The 18218-nt window shown below is 48.9% G+C and overlaps 1 protein-coding gene across 5 annotated transcripts in view; it reads right to left on the bottom strand.

The window, feature by feature from the left end:
* Positions 1-8036, bottom strand: part of FAM120B (family with sequence similarity 120 member B) — a 71815-nt gene extending 63779 nt beyond the window's left edge. For 3 of the 5 annotated variants that reach the window (XM_082855821.1, XM_082855820.1, XM_082855819.1), the window contains exon 1: positions 7429-7629. The gene's annotated coding sequence lies outside the window, so the exon portion shown is untranslated. Of the gene's footprint in view, positions 1-7428; positions 7630-7970 lie in introns of those variants that run through there. The other 2 variants (XM_082855818.1, XM_082855822.1) reach the window with 2 other exon arrangements.
* Between the last annotated feature and the right edge of the window lie 10182 nt (positions 8037-18218).

Here is an 18218-nt window from a genome sequence, read left to right on the forward strand (position 1 = left end):
CTTTCAACTGACAAACACTTGGAGAAATGAAGAGAGAGGCAGCAAAACACATATGCACCCTATCTGCCACTGAGAGAACGCGGTCAAAAGCTACACATGGAGAGTCACTCTGGACACAGCAACAGTGGACCCATGGACAGCCCAGGGCACACACCCTGCGCCCATGGAGCAGTGTTTGTAGGCAACCAGTACCAGCAGTTGTGGCCACCTTGAGCCACATCCAGCATCCCAAAGGTGTCAAGGCATAATGTTCAAAGGTGAAAAGACATAACCCATGCAAATATAAATTAATGAAAGAAACCGTAAGACAGGAAGCCAGTTCCGAGCGCATCTGAAGAGCTGGCCGACCAAAGTGAGCTTTTTAAAGTTGGAGAGGAATTGGGTAAATGTCCTCCAGAAATAGAACCATAACCTTTGGATAGATCTTTATCAGACAAAAATAATGTCTCTACAAGACAAAAATCTACAAGTTAACGTGTAACATCACAGTGTTTGAGCTCTCATGAAGAGTAAACAGCAAAGTAAAACAGAGAGGGACCTTCTGTTAGAAAACTGAATATTGGAAGAATCTCTTGGACAATGTCCCAGGATTCAGTGAAGAACATACAGTCCTCTTTTTCCATGCTCCGTGTCTGACTCTTGGACCATTGTTCTCCCAGTGGTAACCTGCTGCCCGGGGCCTGGGCCCTCTCATGAGGCCCCTCACACCTTTAAGTGGAGGATCTGAAGTCTGCTCTCTCCTCTCCTCCCCATTAGCCTCAGCTTAAAAGAGGAACTTACAGGGACCCTTTCAACACAGCAGGGTAAGAACAGGGACTGAAAATTCAGGGATGAACATGTGTCCCAGGCCAGCACACGAGACACGGCAACTGCCCAGCGCTCACTGGAATTCACAGCCAGGGCTGCGGTTCACCGCAGGTGGTCCGGGCAGCTGCACCAGGCTGCTCTCCCTGCTGTCAGAGGCCTCCACACGGGACAAGTGGAACTACTGGCCGACACGCTCTCCCTGACCAAACTCAGGCTCCTGGGCCCTTTTCTCGACAGGCCTCCACCTTGAGCTGCAAGTTCATCCTTACCAAGTTTAGCCAGATTCCTGCTGAGTCAGCTTGAGTAACCCCACCCTTGACACGTGACCCTCCTCAAGATCTGATCTAACTGCTCCCCCGCCCTCCAGTCCCAGTGACCCTCCCTCTGCTACAGGCTCTCAATCCCCCGGTGTCTGTGCTGTGTTCGAACTTGAGCCCACCTCTTTCACCACTCAAGTCTCGAAGAGAGTCCTTCTCACTGTCTTAACAAGTGTCAGAGGGATATTTTAACACTAACTTCAACCTCAATAAAGTTTATTCAAAGTGGAAATGGAAAGCCTACAGCCGTCACGACTCCAGACTCAGGGTGCCCTCCCTGGAGGACCCTCCGGACCAGTCTGGCCATGACCACTGACGCCAACATTCAGAAAACCGTGCATGGCAGATGCACCGAGTTGGGAGCTCGACCCCTCTTGGCTGCGTCCTAGGGAAAAAGACAGAACGCTGGGCAGCACAGCACTGCTGACAGAAGGGAAGGCTCCACAACAAAACTGAGCTGAGTTGAAATTCTAACCTCCATTTACTAGCAGTGAATCTTGGAGCAAGTTACTTCATTCTTCTTATATGCAAAATGAGGTTTATAAGACTCAATTGTTGTGATGCAATTTTATTTATATTATAAATTTGGCCATCATTTTTCATTAGTTGCTAAAGTTCAGTGAAATAAGCCCAGCACAAATCAAAACTATTAAATTATCTCAAAATTTAAAACAAAGCCATATAAATTTTAGTCAGGCTTTACTGTATTTATGATTTTTACAACCTATATTACTTTTTAATATCAGGAACGTACTTATTTATAAAAATTTTTTTCTGATTAAAAAAGTAGCCATGTTCTTTGCAGAAAATTCAGGGCAGCACAAAAAGAAAAAAACTACTCATAATCTCACCTTCCAAGGGTGACTACAGCAAACATCTGAGTACATATTTCTAGTTTTTTTAATTATTCCTTGTTACTAAAAATTGGGATCATGCTTTTCTATAATCTACTTCTGTGTCTTAGTTTATTATGAATATGTTCCCAAGTCGTAATGTTAACCTCCTGCAGTGTCACTTTTAATGGATGTACCATGTAGACATAATAGGAGTTATCTAACCCTACTGCTGAACATTCATTTCCAATGCCGTATGCCATAAATAAGAATGTCAGTCACATCCGTGAATACACATCTCTGAACACACCATCTCTGATCATTTCCTTGGGATTAATCTTAGGTGTGAAACTGCTGAGTCAACGCAAAAGACCATATTGGTCATTTGTGCCTAACTGTAGTTGTAACTCATTCACACTTACTTCTCCTCAATGACACCAGGTAACTTTATTTAGACATAAGTCGGGTTTACTCATTCAGCAGCTACCTGTGTCATCGCTACAGCAGCCGTGGAGCCATGACTAAGACAGACAGGGTCCCCGCCTTCTGGCAGCTTATGCTCCAGCAGGAAAGCCTCCAACAAGCAATGATCACTTGGGCATTACTGCAGGGCAGAGAAAAGCGGAGGGCGTGCAGAATATTCAGCAGGAAGACCCAACCCAGACCTGGGATCCACGACGGCCATCCTGAGGAAGGGCATTCCAAGCGGCCTTGACATGGGGCAGAAGAGCTGGCAGGCACAGCCAGAGGGAGAGGGGAGAGCAGGCGGATGGGGGGGCGTAAGCAAGAGGAGTAAGGGATGAATCTTTTTTAAGTCCATAAGGTGTCTTTTTTATTATTAAATCAGTGTTTCTAAGGTGCTTAAAATATCTGTTCTATTAGGTAGTTTAACCTGCACTTTATTTACTGTATTATAAATGTGTTCTTCAACGTGGAAAACGGGGGAAAAAAACAAAAACAAAACCCCTCAGTCTGGCCAGAACCTCTGTAGGGAAGAAGAGTCTAGAGAGACGAAGAGGCGCAGCGACCAGAGTTTGCACAGCCGCACACACGTGCACACTTCATCCTAAGGGAAAGCAGGTGCTGCTCGGGGCTCTTAAGCAAGCGCATTTTAGAAGCACTGCCCTGCCTGTGCTGTGGAGGAGGGAGAGAGGCAGGCCCGACTGGGGAAAACCAGCTACCCCCCCACAAAGCCCAGCACCCTCCCTTATGTGGATGTGGAAGAACCCCAACGCTGCAGGGAGGCAGAGCCCTGTTTCCTGCTGCAAAAGACAAAGGAGGGTAAAGAGAGGCTCTTCTGCTCCCCCACCCTCCCCGATATACCAGAGATCTAGCAGCTGTAGGCACAGCAACCAGCAAGACGAAGTCCCTAAGACATGCACCTTGAAAGAAGGAGCAAAGGCTCAGGGTCCATCAGGAAAGAAGAAAGCCTGCGGGTGTGCAAACACATGTCAAAACGCACCAAGCCGTACACTTTAAATATGTGCAGCTTATTCTACGAGCCCCACGGCAGACACCCCTCTCGTCCCACTGGCACGCTATCAAGTTTTGCTCGGACTCCACTGTGGGGCACACCTGCCAGCGACAAAGGCAGGAACGAACGGCTGCTGGGCGGCAGCCAGCAGTGTGAGCTGCTCAGTCACCTGCCTGAGGTCACAGACGGCAACGGCAAAGCCGGGATTTGAATCCACCTGCCTCCGAAACCGGTTCCTCTCACTAGGGGAGCCCCCACCCCAACACTGCACTTGCTGCCGGCACGCGCGGAACACCAACTCGCGTGGCAGAGTCAGCCTGCGGGGCACGCGCTTAGCCCAGAGCGCTCCTTTCTGAAGGTCCTCCCAGTCCCAGGGGCCCAACAGAAAGGCTGGACTGAAGGAGCAACCCAGAAGGCTGGACCCTGGGCCTTTCCGTACCCGACTGCAGCGCTACAAAACCCCTTCAAGTCAATGAACATAGAAAAGGAAAATGTCTGCCACCTACAAAAACTTATGCCTCATGTATCCAGAATTCAGGATAAGACTCCAACATAAATTTTAAAATTCACAAGTAAAACTGAAACAATTTATTCATAAACAACTTCTCAGGCTCTGATTTATCATCTATAAATTCTTCTTCTACATAGTTCTAACAATTAGCTCCTACGTCCACAGTGAAGAAAAGTATGGAAAGAGCATTTGAGGTAGGCACGCACACACTGACAAGGGTCAGAACCTCTAACAGCTGACCTGGGGAAAACAAAGGAACGAAAACACTGAAAGAGGCCGAAAGACACAAAAACTCCAAACAAATAACAGGGAAAACAGTTGTATGTGCCTCAACCAGCCCTAACACTGTTTGCATCACAAATTTTATGTTTAAAATGTTTACTTGAGATCATATCACAGGGATTAGGGAAAGTTCATATCACATTTAGCACACTCTATTAAGAAAGCAGGGAACGGCTCCAGTGGTTAGGACTCCGCGCTTCCACCGCATGGGGCCTGGGGTAAGATCCCGCAAGCTACTGTGGTGTGGCCAAAAAATTAAAAAAAAATTTTTTTTTTAATTTATAAGCAATTTTTTTTTTCAATTTAAAAAATGTTTTTAGGGCTTCCCTGGTGGCGCAGTGGTTGAGAGTCCGCCTGCCGATGCAGGGGACACGGGTTCATGCCCCGGTCTGGGAGGATCCCACATGCCGCGGAGCGGCTGGGCCCGTGAGCCATGGCTGCTGAGCCTGCGCGTCCGGAGCCTGTGCTCCGCAACAGGAGAGGCCACAACAGTGAGAGGCCCGCGTACCGCAAAAAAACAAACAAAAAAGTTTTTAAAATTAAAAAAAAAAATTTAAAAAGAAAGCAGGGAAATACTCTATTTTAGAAAGATTTCCATCCTAAATGTGAAATTTTGATGCTTAATGGGCAAAAATCCAAAACTCAACTATCCAGCAAACTCTGCTGTTCAAAGTGTTACTGTCCCCTTGTCCTGGTTTCAGACCGTTTTATTATAAATGACTTACAGTAACTTACACGAATCTGTACTGAGTTAATTCTTCGGGCTCAAGGACTGATGGGGAAAGCATCCATCTCTGCTGTGTACTTTCTACAGCCTAGCATGCACACGGGCGTGCAGCTGGACAGGTATGTGGAAGTATAAACTCGATGCATGCTATAGTAAGCACTCGACAATAAGAGCTGACTCAAATGGACTCCTCCTTCTCTGAACCACACTTGTTTATAAGGAAATGGGTGCTTAACCTGGCTTTTTTAGCTAGCAATGGTCCTGATTTACTGGCTGACTGAAGACAAATCACTGACTCTCTTTGTACATCACTGATTTCCTTATTTGTAAAAATAAGATAATGATTTACCTCTCAATTTGGCAGATTTTAAACTACTACTATAAAATCCTTTAGAAATATCTTATTATATTTATATAAATAATTTAAACCTTAAATAACATGTTTTAACTCTGAAGACTTTTCCAACAGAGCACCTTATAAAGAAACAGAAATTTCCTTCTAAAAGCAAATGAAAATGTAAAAGTTATTCACACTTATTATAAAGGTCTATAAAAGTAACTGATAGCATAAGGGTTGCCTCAGTTTCAAACTAATAAAATAAGGATGCAATTAATTCCTCTGAATGAATTTCCAGTGTATGATTCTAGTTTCCATAGAGATAAGAGCTGCTTTTATGATCTCAATTAAGTGAACTTCCCTTCTTACTTTCAACCTTTTCTTGAAGGACATGGCAACCCAGCAGACAAGCAAATCAAATACATGCACTGCTGTAAAGATTCTGCCCACTGTGCGAAGTTGCCAATCTCTGACACCTCTCTTCCTGACCCAAGAGCAAACCAAAGCCAGGTTACAGCAGGAGTTTGACCAGCTCCATTCATTCATATTTTCTCTCTAAGCCTCAATAAGAGGCACACACAAGGAGGAGTAGGAGATGGGGAGGGGAAAGTCTGAAGGACAAGAACACAAAAACCAAGACAGCAGGATATGACTAATGGCCAGTTTAGTAGGGATCCAAGTACTGTAGGGCCTGAAACTTATATAATTTGAGGTCCCTCTTCTAAAAAAGAATACACTATTATGGGACTTCCCTGGTGGCGCAGTGGTTAAGAATTTGCCTGCCAATGTAGGGGACACGGGTTTGATCCCTGGTCCCGGAAGATCCCACATGCTGCAGAGCAACAAAGCCCATGAGCCACAACTATTGAGCCTGCTCTGTAGAGCCCGCGAGCCACAACTACTGAAGCCCACGCGCCTAGAGCCCATGCTCTGCAACAAGAGAAGCCACTGCAGTGAGAAGCCCGCGCACCGCAATGAAGAGTAGCCCCCGCTCACTGCAACTAGAGAAAGCCCGCGTGCAGCAACAAAGACCCAACGCGGCCCAAAATAAATAAATTTTTTAAAATAAATAAATAAAAATAAAAGACACACAATTATAAACACAAGACCACTGAGGTCCTTCCCAGTGCCTTGAAAGGGGCCCGTGAAAGCGAGGCCCCTGAAGCCTGAACTTCATTAGCTTTACAGTAAACCTGCGCCATAAATGACACTGATTCAGGCTCAGAATAGTAAAAACTGTAAGTGACCTCAACCAACACCTACTGCGGTCTTCTCAGTTCACAGACGAGAAAACAGAGGGCCAGAAGTGATTAGAGATTTCCATGTCTGGAAAACAGACATGTCTGTTCGAAATTACACAAAGACAACTGGGAGGTAAGGTGGTCAGGAAACGGTATGCATGGAGATGAGTAGTGTGCGACCTGACACAGCCAAGGTGTTCTCACTGCTTTCCTTGAACACAACCTATAAGGAATGCACCACTGCAGTCCTGTGACAGAGGAATGGCAAGGTTGGGGGAAAACCCCTACGGCAGAGCTTAGAGATGGCAGAGATGGGGTGATGGGGAAATCGACACATAGAGAATGTGTGAAGGCTGTGGTGGTGCAGGAGTGGTAGTTCCTCACAGAAAGGTCCAAACGTGGGCAGGCCAAAGAGCACATGAAGATGCGAGGCCACGATTCAGAAATGACAGAGATGGAGGACAAAACAGGAGGAGGACACCAGATATGGAGGAACCAGAGCGTAATACATTTGGGAGGCGACAGGTGAGGAACCGGATGCTGCAGACCTGTCCCCATTCTGTGGTTCTCATTCTCTGCATTACCTACTCAAGCGCTCAAGCCAAAAATGTGGAAGTCACTGGAAATACCACGAGCTCACTTTTTCCCCATCAAACTCACCTCCAAGTTCTCCCCACTATCATTTCCAGATTTTCAGTCCTAAAACTTCTTCCCTAAACGGCTGCAAAAGCCCTCTTATCACATGCAGTCACCCAGCACCACCATCCCTACGCCTGCCAGATGACTCTTAACACTCCGATCCGATCACATCACTTCCCTGTTCCCAATTCCCCCGAGTTTCCTGCCATCCCCAGCTCTAGCGCCCTGTCTCTCCCAGAATATGTCAGGCAGTCTCAAACCTGCAGGTCTTGAACATTCTGTTCCCTCTGAAGGAATGAATGGCCTCTTGCCCCTCGGCACCTCCCAACTCCCACTTATTCGAAACTCAGCTGGAATCCTCCCCTTCTGTATAGAAACTTCTGGCCCCTCCTTGGCCGACATGCACAAATCATCCTCTCAGCCACCTAGGCGTCATCCCGCCGTTCTTTATTCCCCAGAGGGCATGGTGCTTGCTGGGTGCTGGGGCCCCGGCTCAGGACAGCCGGGTCAATGCGGAAGGCGCCCAAGTTTGGAGACGCCAAGTGCAAAGGTCAGAGGACGCCTCCCTGGGGTACGGCCGACAGGGACCACACGGCGACCCGGAACTGCACACCTCTTTCCGGGGAGGGGTCGGGCCAAGGCGGCACCTGGAGGAGCAGGCAGGGCGCACGGCTGTGGGGACATGCGGTGAGGGAGACACGGCCCAGGGACCGCGACGGCGCAGAACCACGAGCGCAGCCGCCGCGCCGAGGCGACGACCGAGAGCGGCCCAAACGCGCTGGCCCCACAGGCCCAGCCCTACCTAGAGATGCGCCAGCACAGACGGAGACGCGCCCACGCAGCCCTCGGCCCGCCGCAGCCGCCGAGCACTTCCGCTTCCGCTCGGGCGTTTCCGCTCGAGAAACCGCCCCGCCCACTCGGTGGGCGGGGTCTGCGCGCCCGGGCCCCAGAGGCGCCGGGAAGCGCGATGCGCCGGCGCAGCGCCCGTTGCCCCGGAAACCGCGCGGTGCGTGGAGGTCGGGGTCACTCCTCGCTCGGCTCCCGCTGGCTCACCCGCTGGCGCTATGGGCCACTGGTGGTGCAGACACGCGAGGCCGGGCCCTGACGCCGCAGTTTGGCGGAAGAGCGCAGAGAGGGCGGTGTGGGCTGTTAGGAGACGGCAGGCTGGCCCTGAGCCCGGACCCCGCAGGAGGCAGGCGGCCGCGGGTCCAGAGCGGGTGGATTTTCCAGCCAAGGGACCTTGGCGCGCTGTCCACCTTGACCATGGGCCTCGGTGTCTGTCCTGTCTGGAGGAGGGCGGCGCTTCCCAGCCTGGGCTGACCAAGGACACAGCAGAGCACAGCAAGCACTAGGTAGAGAGGAGCCTTGCTAGCATTGCTGTGACGGCGGCGGCCACCCTAACTAGTCTGGAGCCCACAGTTTTAGTGGGCAGGCTTGCGGTCTGGAACGGGGCATGAGAGCTTCGGGGCGGGCAGCCACGGCAGTGGAGGAGGGGAGGAAGCGAGGACGCGCTTGCCTGGTCGTGCGGTGTCTGCGTCTCACGTTAAGGAGTTTGGACTCTGGTAGCCACCGCTTCGACTTTGTTTCTGCAGCTGCTTTAAGGCCAGTAAGGTTCCCACTAAGGACATCTCCCCTGGGCTGGGAGATAGGCAGGCTTCAGATTATACACAATTCCCATTCCTCTGGTCACAACACCACCCTTTTCTCTACAACCAAGAGAACATTTTGGTAGCCAAGTGTTATGACAGAAGAATAACTTTGAAACCAATCTAACTTATTTTTTAAGTAAATACTCGACAAACTTCAATTAATAATATCAAGTTATTTAAGATGCATCTCAAAACCTATCTTTACGTATGACCTATCTCAGGAGGGCTGCTGCAAGCCCCAGGGAGCTGGAGGCTTCCATCAGGGAAATAAGATGGTCAAATATTGTTCCTGCAGGGTCTCTTGAAGATCAAGCACTCAAAAAGTATTACCACATTGATGGGAATTCCCTGGTGGTCCAGTGGTTAGGACTCACCTTCCACTTCAGGGGGCATGGGTTCGATCCCTGGTCAGGGAACTAAGAATCTACCCGCCCCCCCGCCAAAAAAAAAAAAGCATTACCAAATTGAAGTGACACCATATGTATGTATTAAATAATTTGGGAAGCAATCTCTTCATTGGGCCTACAAGGCTTTCATTTCCTGTTGATATTTTTTTCTAAAATCAGTAAAGAGTGCTCAGCACCTAATACTTGTTGGGTGTCATAGGGTCGCACCAACAGCATGTGAAATGGTCTCAAGCCTTGAGTGCACGGGTGGTTGGGGAGACAAACACACACTTCAGGTATCAGGGAACAAGTGACACATAAAGTCTTAGAACACATGGATGAAGAAGGCAGCAAGGAGACAATGTGCGAGCTGAGCCTGGAAGGGCGGGTTGGGCCTGAGGCAGGATTAGAAGAAGAAGGACTTGTAGGCAGAAAGGGCAAACGGAGGAAAGCGATGGAGGTAGGGATTCAGGCGGTGTGAGGGAGAAGCCACGCATCCCGGACTGTGGGAGCAGGAGCCTCACACTGACAGACAGTGCAGACCCCCGGAGCCAGACCGTGGAGGCAGAGGAGGCAGGCCGACCACAGCCCCATTCACCACCCTGTGTGAGCCCTGCCACTCGGCGGCACTCGGCTCTGCCCCTCCTGAATGTGCACAGATGACCAAGGCCAACAGACGTTTGAGGAAGACAGCAAAAAAGGGAACAAACAGAAACTAGGAAGAGGGAAAATATTATAAAAAACTTCATGGTCTGCAGTCTCTGAAGATCACATACCAGGGAAAGGAAAAAAAGTATATAAAAGAACATTCAGAAAATGTGCTCTTGAAAATTTAAGAAGCAGTAATTTAAACTTAAAAACTGATAGAAGGGCTTCCCTGGTGGCGCAGTGGTTGAGAGTCCGCCTGCCTATGCAGGGGACGCGGGTTCATGTCCCAGTCCGGGAAGATCCCACATGCCGCGGAGCGGCTGGGCCTGTGGGCCATGGCTGCTGAGCCTGTGCGTCCAGAGCCTGTGCTCAGCAACGGGAGAGGCCACAACAGTGAGAGGCCCACATACCGCAAAATAAAAAAAAAAAAACTGATAGAAGATAAATTTGATATCTCTCAGATAACAGAACAAAGAGAAAAAGATGGAGAAAGAGAAAGACATAAGAAAATTAGAAAATTAAGAAGTTTGACATCTGAAAAATAGGAGTTACATGAAGGAGGACAGAAAAATGAAGTAGAGGACATTATTCAAGCAATAATTCAAGAACAGTTCCCGGATCTAAAAGACATGCTCTCCTGTGGAAAGGACCCACCAAACGCCCAGCACAACAAGTCAATGAAGACCCACGTGAAAGCACATCATCACAAAATGTCAGGACACCAGGGGCAGCGGAAGGACCTTAAAGATCTTCCATAAGGAAAAATAGAAAGGTCGCATTTAGGGAGTGGAAACCAGCGTGGCATGGAAAGTCTCAGTAGAGTTACAGGCAACTGAAATTCGGTGGAGCGCTAAATTTCAAAATTCTGAAGAAAATAACTCTAACGTGGAATTCTACTCAAAATCAAAATATTAGTTATAATTGTGAGGGTGGAATATTTTCAGATATGCAGCTCAAAAATATTTTCTACCAAATACCTTATCTCAGATACCTGCTGGAGGATATTCTCCAAAACTAAGAGGCCAAGAAAAAGGAATATTTAGGACCCAGACAGTAGGGAATCCAAGTGAAAGAGAGAGGTGGGAAATCCCAGGAGAAAGCTAGAGACACATGTCCAGGAAAAAGCCAGTCCATGAATGCCTGAGATGTTTGAGTGTTATTTCGTTTGTTTGTTTTAATTTATTTTATTTATTTATTTATTTTTGGCTGCATTGGGCCTTCGTTGCTGCGCGCGGGCTTTCTCTAGTTGTGGCGAGCGGGGGCTACTCTTCGTTGCGGTGCGCGGGCTTCTCATTGTGGTGGCTTCTCTTGTTGCGGAGCATGGGCTCTAGGCGCACGGGCTTCAGTAGTTGTGGCTCACAGGCTCAGTAGTTGTGGCTCGCGGGCTCTAGAGCGCAGGCTCAGTAGTTGTGGTGCACGGGCTTAGTTGCTCCGCGGCATGTGGGATCTTCCCGGACCAGGGCTCGAACCCATGTCTCCTGCATTGGCAGGTGGATTCTTAACCACTGCGCCACCAGGGAAGCCCTGCTTGAGTGTTTTAAAAGGAGATATTCAGAGTTTGGTGACAGTATGTAATAGGTACATAGAAAGGTCAATAAGCAAATAAATTTGGCAATTGTTGAATCCAGTAAAGACAAAATTGTACAAAAAAGAAAACATAATCGTGGCATATGCCTCAGCTGTGAATAATGATTCCATAATTTTAATGAGGTAAATGCTGAATGGTAATTTAATCAAAAGGATGCTATAATTATTTTTGAAAAAATGGGAGGTGATCTTCTATGCGTTCATAAATATGCGTGTGTCTAGGAAATCAGGTGGAAGTGTTAAACCTTCATCTTCTAGAGTTAGGAAGTCCGTAGACAATGTACACAACTGAAAAAGACATAGCATTAGAAAGTTTTTTAAATACGAGTAAATTTCAAAAGAAGTAGCTACGAGTTAGAAAGGAAAGAATTGGGAGTGGGAATGCATGGTGTAGGAAATTGCTATTTTTTTTGTAAATCTAGAAGTACTATTTGAATTTTAAAATCTGTAAGTATATTACTTTGATAAAAGGAAACTATTATAAGTTTTAAGAAGTGATTAAGTAACTAGTACAATGGTAGTAAGTGGCACAATTATTACTCAAACTCGAATCTTTCTAAATTCTAATGGCTTCTTAACATTTTTTACGACTACATACACTACGGTGAAGGAAAGGAAGAGCCAGCGATTACTCCCAGGTCTCTTTCCTAGGATCTAAAAGGAAAGTTGTACATAGAAATCAGTGTAAAAGGAGCACAAAGACTTACATGAGACTCTTCACATCCTTTTCCCCACCTTCTGCTTCATACCACCTATAGACACTTTCCTGTGCCCTACTGTACACCTCAGATTTATCAGTTTGGGGATGAAGGATTTACATAAGAGAGAAAAACAGGGACAAAAAGAAAGGAAGAGAAAAAGAAAACTGTAGGTTGAAAGTAGGGAGAAGTTGGGAATTAAGAGACAGTAAAATGTTTCCCAAAAACTGGGAAAGAAGAAAAGCTACAACCGTTAAAACATACTGACTTCTACATGGCTGATCCACAGTAAATATTACAGAATTGTTTTGTCACTGAACAAAGAGCATCATACAGAAAGAAATTGTCCTCTTCCTCTACTGGCCGTCCTTGTGTCTATTTGTGACTTCTTGGGTCCCTGCAGGCTTCATGCAGTCACAGGAGACAGCTAACCCATGTTGGAAGCCAGCAAGGCAGGAAAGGTGGGGCAGAAAGATGGAGGGCACATTGTGCCTTGACGACATGGTTGAGCCAGAAGTTAACTAAAACCACTCTACCTCCTCATTCTATGAGACGGTGTCTTTTTCTTAAAGTTAAGAATATTAAATTAGGGTTTTCTGCTATTTGCACCCAGAAGTATCGTAACTGTTTCAGCTTCTGCCCATGAAGGAATAATTCCTACAGAACTTGGCCTTCCACTGTAAACAACTAGATAAAATTTATGAAATTACTAGTTTTAGACATTAGGCAACAGGAAGTGAAGGATGGAGGTTCTGAAAGAAGACTGTTCTTTGATAAGATCAATTAAGCTGATAAACCCATAGCTGTATTGATCACGATAGAAGGATAGGAGGCACAGATTACCCGTAATAAGCATGAAGGATGGTATCACAGATTTTACTAACACCAAAGGGTAAAAAGGAGACTATCTGAGCATCTTTAGATGAGATGAAGAAATTCCTTGAACCATATGAATTACCAAACCTGACCAAAGAAAAAATAGAAAATCTGAGTAACCCTATATTTCTTAAACCCCATATTAAGTTGAATTTGTAAGTAAAAATCTTCCAAAAAGGAAAATTCCAGACCCAGGTGGTCTCACTGGTGAGTTCTATTCAAACATTGAAGGAAGACATATTAATCCTACAAAAACTCTCTCCAAAAACAAAAGACCAAGCGACACTTCTCTACTTCTACCACTCATCTAGTGGCAGGAAGCAGGTCTGATTTCACTCTGGACCTCCAGCCCCTTGAGCAGTGAGTGGATGAGTGAATAAACGACTAAACGAATTGGCCTTCTCATTGCCATGTGCTCTGGGCCTGACAGTAGCCCCAGCTGTGAACTGTGATTGACATAAGCCAGTCGTGGTTCTCCCATTTCCCTCGACTGCGTTTGGATCGGTGGTGGCCTGTGACTTCGTTCTAGCCCCTGAGAAACGCAGGTGGTGGTGGTGGGTCATTCCCTAATGTACTCAAGCTGGACCCTTGACCTGAAAACAGCTATGTGTCTTGCTTCAGTTAACCTACCTATGTTAATCAGAACAGTTCCAACTACCACGAAAACAATTCATAGTTCATGATTGTTCCTTAAATGTCCAGACTCACCAACCCTGCCCCTACTTACCTAGCAACACATCCAGGCATCCATTTTGAGAGCAGTTTGCAATCCTTAGTTATTAGCAATGATGACTGATAAACAGCCCCGTGCCCCATTCTACTTTCCGGAGACAAAGCAGCATTTGGAAACAGATCTCAATGGTGAGCCAGTGCTGTCCCCACTCTGCGTCTCCTAGGAGGTGTGGGGGGTCGGGGGGAGTAAGAATTACAGTGACAAGAAGGAGGGAAACTGCTGGAAAGTATGTCTTAGTTTTGAGATTAGGAAAGGTGTTGATGCGAAGGTGGAAAACATTTGCCTAAACTTGTCCCCCTTTTTTCTCCAATACTTAGGCTGTTTATTGGGGTCCCTTTCTCTCCAGCCCATTTACTGGAGTAGGGCTTTGCAAAGCCGTCTCCTAGCAGCCGAATGCAGAAGGCCCATTCATAGTACAATGGACGGAAAGGAAAGAAAGAGCTTGGTTTGTTTAAACTGCCTCTGTCTTCATTCACAGCCCGATGTCCGTCTGCATTGTGACACCCACAATGGCACTAAGGGACTCATTGTGACCGAAAACAAACCAAAACAGAATACGGGATGCTAAGATAAAAGAGTCATGCAACAAAATCGCTTAAAAAAAATCTAAGTCGAACATCTGAGATTTATGTTACCTTTTGGCTGTGTGGCCTATTGACCAGTGTTTATAATGACCATCAGAGTTTAATAAACAAAAAGATAAATGGGAACTTGTACATTTTCAAGGCGCTTCCACGGAGAGGATGGGTATGCTGGGCTGCTTTGGAAGCTGTTTAATAATCATCGTTCTTTGTTTGCACAGCATTCGGGAGCCACCCTCGCACGTTGCGCTTATTTTCCTTCTGGTACACAGGCCCTGGCGGTGCCCGTGTGGCCAGGCAGCATCCCCCGCACAGCCGCCCCCGCCCGCCCCCAATCCCACCTCCACCCCCTGCCCCGACCGACATCAGATGCTGCAGGAACCCACGCCCAGTTCAGCAGGCAACAGGTGGAAGGTTGAATAGCTTCACACGTTTTTCGGGAGGGGGTGGGGAGAAAGAGGAAAAAAAGGAGGGCGGGAGGGCAGGCTTTTGGGAGCCGATTTAAGGATTAGATCAGATGTTATTGCTAGTGAAAAATTAAACAGCCCGGTGCTCTGGGGAGTGCAGATTAATATATTTAGTGACTGTGCGCACAAAGGCCGCTCATTGTAGCCACGTCTGAATGCCTGTGAATAGGATGGAACATATGCGGCCTGTCACCGCAGGTGCCCACATCTGTTCCTCTGCGGGCAGATGCTCGCAGAAAGGAGGTGGGAGGCGGGGAAGGACGGCGCAGTCGCGCAGGGCAGCTCGGGTCCGGCTGGGACAAGCGGGCGGGGCGGCCTCCTCGCGGTTCCGGCCCGGCCCGCGCCCCGCCCCGCGGGCCGGGTGATTGACGGGCGCCGGGACCGGCGACAGGTGCCCGCGACCTCCGGATGGGGCGCGTCCCGGAGCGAGGCCTCGGGAGGGCCCGGGTCGCTCGCGCCGCCCTTTCTTTCCCATCCTCATTGTCTGACACGGTCACGGGCCGGCGACCCCCAGGTGGGGCCGCGCCTCGGTGCAGGTGACCGGGTGGGCCCCCCCCCCCCACCGCCGCACGCCCGGCGGCCGGGGGTGACCCGCTGACCTGGCCTTCCCAACCCGGCGCTCATGCCCCTGCGGCGAGTGCCCGGCCCGCCGCCGCCACCCCCTCCAGGCAGCCCTCCGGAGCGCCCACTGGCGCCGCACCCCCTCCAGGCAGCCCTCCAGAGCGCCCGGCCCGGCGCGTTCAGTCGGGGGCCGCTCGGGCGGGTGAGCGGAGCAGCTGCGCGGTCATCCGATCGGGACAAAGGCGCCCGGAGCCGCGCCAGGTAAACAGCGCTTTGTCATGGAGATGAGCGCGGACCGCCGGGCAGATGATCCCGGGGTCGGAGGAGCGGACTCCGCGCCGCCAGCTGAGCCACGCGACCGCCTTTCTCATGCAAACCAGCGCATGCCTCCGCAATCCCGGCCCGCGCTGCGCCCCAGGGCGCGGGGTCCCCGCTCCGGACCACGTGGCCGGGCCGTCCTTCCTCCCTACCGCGGGTGTCTGCGCTTGGCGGGTGGAAGGGAGGGCGGAGGGGAGGCGTCAAGCCCACTGGGTCTTCCCTGGGCTCTGTCCTCCGGTACCGGCGCCCTCCGCCTCGCGCCAACCTGCCGCCCACCAGGAGTGGTCCTGGGCGTCTGCAGGCCGCCCCTCCCCCGAGGGAAACGTCCCAGGGAGGGCAGGGGAGGCCGAGCTGTGGGGCCTTCCTTGGTGTGCCGCGTAGCGTTTATCCTTAGCGAGAGGGAAGCCCCGGAGCCTGAATATAAAAGCTAGATCTGCTCCTCTTTCCCGCCGTGGACAAACGGATGGCTTGGGTTAGGATGTATCTTCAACAGAGTGATCCGGAAGGAACTTGATCAGGTGCAAACACACCGTGTATACATTCGGGTCAGTGCGTCCTGTAAATGTTCACGTGTCTCTGGGGTTCTGTCCTTAAGAAGAAGTAAGGGACCATCCATCACAGCCACCCCGCGCGGGTGAGGTTGTACCCACAGATGTCTGTGGAGCTTCCTGTGTGTGAAGCAAGCAGGCCAGTTCCTCTGCTCTTTCACCCGCTGAAGGATTCCAGACCTGTGACTGATGGGGAATGGGCAGAAGGGTGTGCTGGTGGGAGATGTGATGCTAATGCCAATGAATAAACTTGCTTTAGGTTCCCTTCATCATCTTCTTCTTTTTCAAGTAAGCTGGCATGTTTGATCAACACCAGATTTGCTGCCTGGAAGTTTTTCATTTTCTTGTTCTGAACAAGGACCCTAATTCTTCTTAGGAATAAGAGAACCTCTCTGTTGGGTATACAGTATTCAGTTGGTCTAAGAAAACACAAACCCCACTCAAGTCTCCAGACTTGTTTACACAGAAAACTGAACCTGGGGCTGGCCTGGAGTCTGGGTCCTGTTCTGGGCATTGTTTACTGCAATCTGCCCAAGCCCTCCTCCCCCGCCACACACATACCTCAGGGATAGAACCTTTCTTTGGGCAAACGGGGATGGAAACAGGATGGGGCTGACCACAGTGTGAGTCACACTCACTGCTGAGGATGGGCATATTTAATCTGATAAAATGATGGTCATGAGCTTTTATTCCCAAGTGGCCTAATAAAATGATCAGGGTCGCCAACAAGCAGAGAACTCAGCTGTAGTTGGTGCGGCTGTGGTTCTGATTATACAGCTGAGCCTACCCTGGTCATTGGGGTCACTCGGGCTATAAGCTCTGAATGCCCGGCAAAAATAAAACACCAACACCAGGTGGTAAATCCCTCTCCCCACTCCTGTGTCTGATGTATTGGGTGCCTTCGAAGCCCTAATGAGCCTCACTTTGTACAGTAAATTTGCTGAGACATCAAAAAGTATTTAAAAGAAAGTTTCCTACTTTTTCCTAATGAGCAAGGTGAGGATTTATGGTGTGTGTGGGAGGAGGGAATCTGGCTGCTAAAGCCAGCACGGGGGCAACTCTGTTTAACATAGTCGAGCTTAAGCTCCCTCCTGCATTTAGGGGGTTCAGAGCGATTAGTCGCAGGAGTATACAGACATGCAGTTAGGGAGTGAAAAAACGCCATTTGGTTTGGAGCAGATGGCTGGCTAGGGGGCTGATGGCGTCTAAAGGCGTGTCATCCCCCTTCAGCCTGAATCCCTAAGGGCTCCCCTTGTCTTCCCAATCAATGAAAATTAAAGTGCAAAGAAAGGATGAATAGTTGGACCTCGAGTCTCTCCTTTGTTCATCTCAGCTACTGGTGTGCAGGAGTTAAACTACAACAGACTCCTATAGAAACACTGAAGTTAAACAGTCTCCCGTTAGCTCAGCTTTGAAAGGGAGAGGGGGAGAGGGCCCAACGTGGGGTGGGGGGAAAGAGAGAGAGAGAGAAGGAGAAGAAGATGGAGAGAGAAGAGGAGGAAGAAAGTAGAGGAAAGAAGAGCCGGAGGAGGAGGAAGGGCAAGAAAAGGGCTTTCTGCTTGATTTCCCCAATACAGAATTGCGTGGCATAAATTAAGTTGGAAAAGAATGAACGCTTTGGGCAGGATTCTGATGGATTTTACGATGCCTTTCAGTTCCGCTTTGCCGCTGTAATCGAGAAATCTGTGCCATGTCAATTTAACAAATACTTGATACTGAGGCGGGTTTGTTAAAGATTTGGGGCAAGTCGTTCCCCCCCCCAAGGTTTAAGCCCTTGGGCGTGGAACTTTTTATTTCCAGTTTTCTAAACAGGCATTCAGATGAGCCTGTTTCCCACTTCCATTTTCTAATTAAAAGGTTCCCTATATTTCATTTCTTACCGAAATCTACTCTCAGTCTGGAAGCACAGAGGATTTAGAGTTCACATTCCTTTCTTCTTTTGGCCTCTCCTGCTCCTGGAACCCTCTTACCTCTCTCCCCACCACTGTCTCTCTCTCT

This window comes from Leucopleurus acutus (genome assembly GCF_964270905.1).
Source record: "Leucopleurus acutus genome assembly, chromosome: 15".
Taxonomy (NCBI): Eukaryota; Metazoa; Chordata; class Mammalia; order Artiodactyla; family Delphinidae; genus Leucopleurus; species Leucopleurus acutus.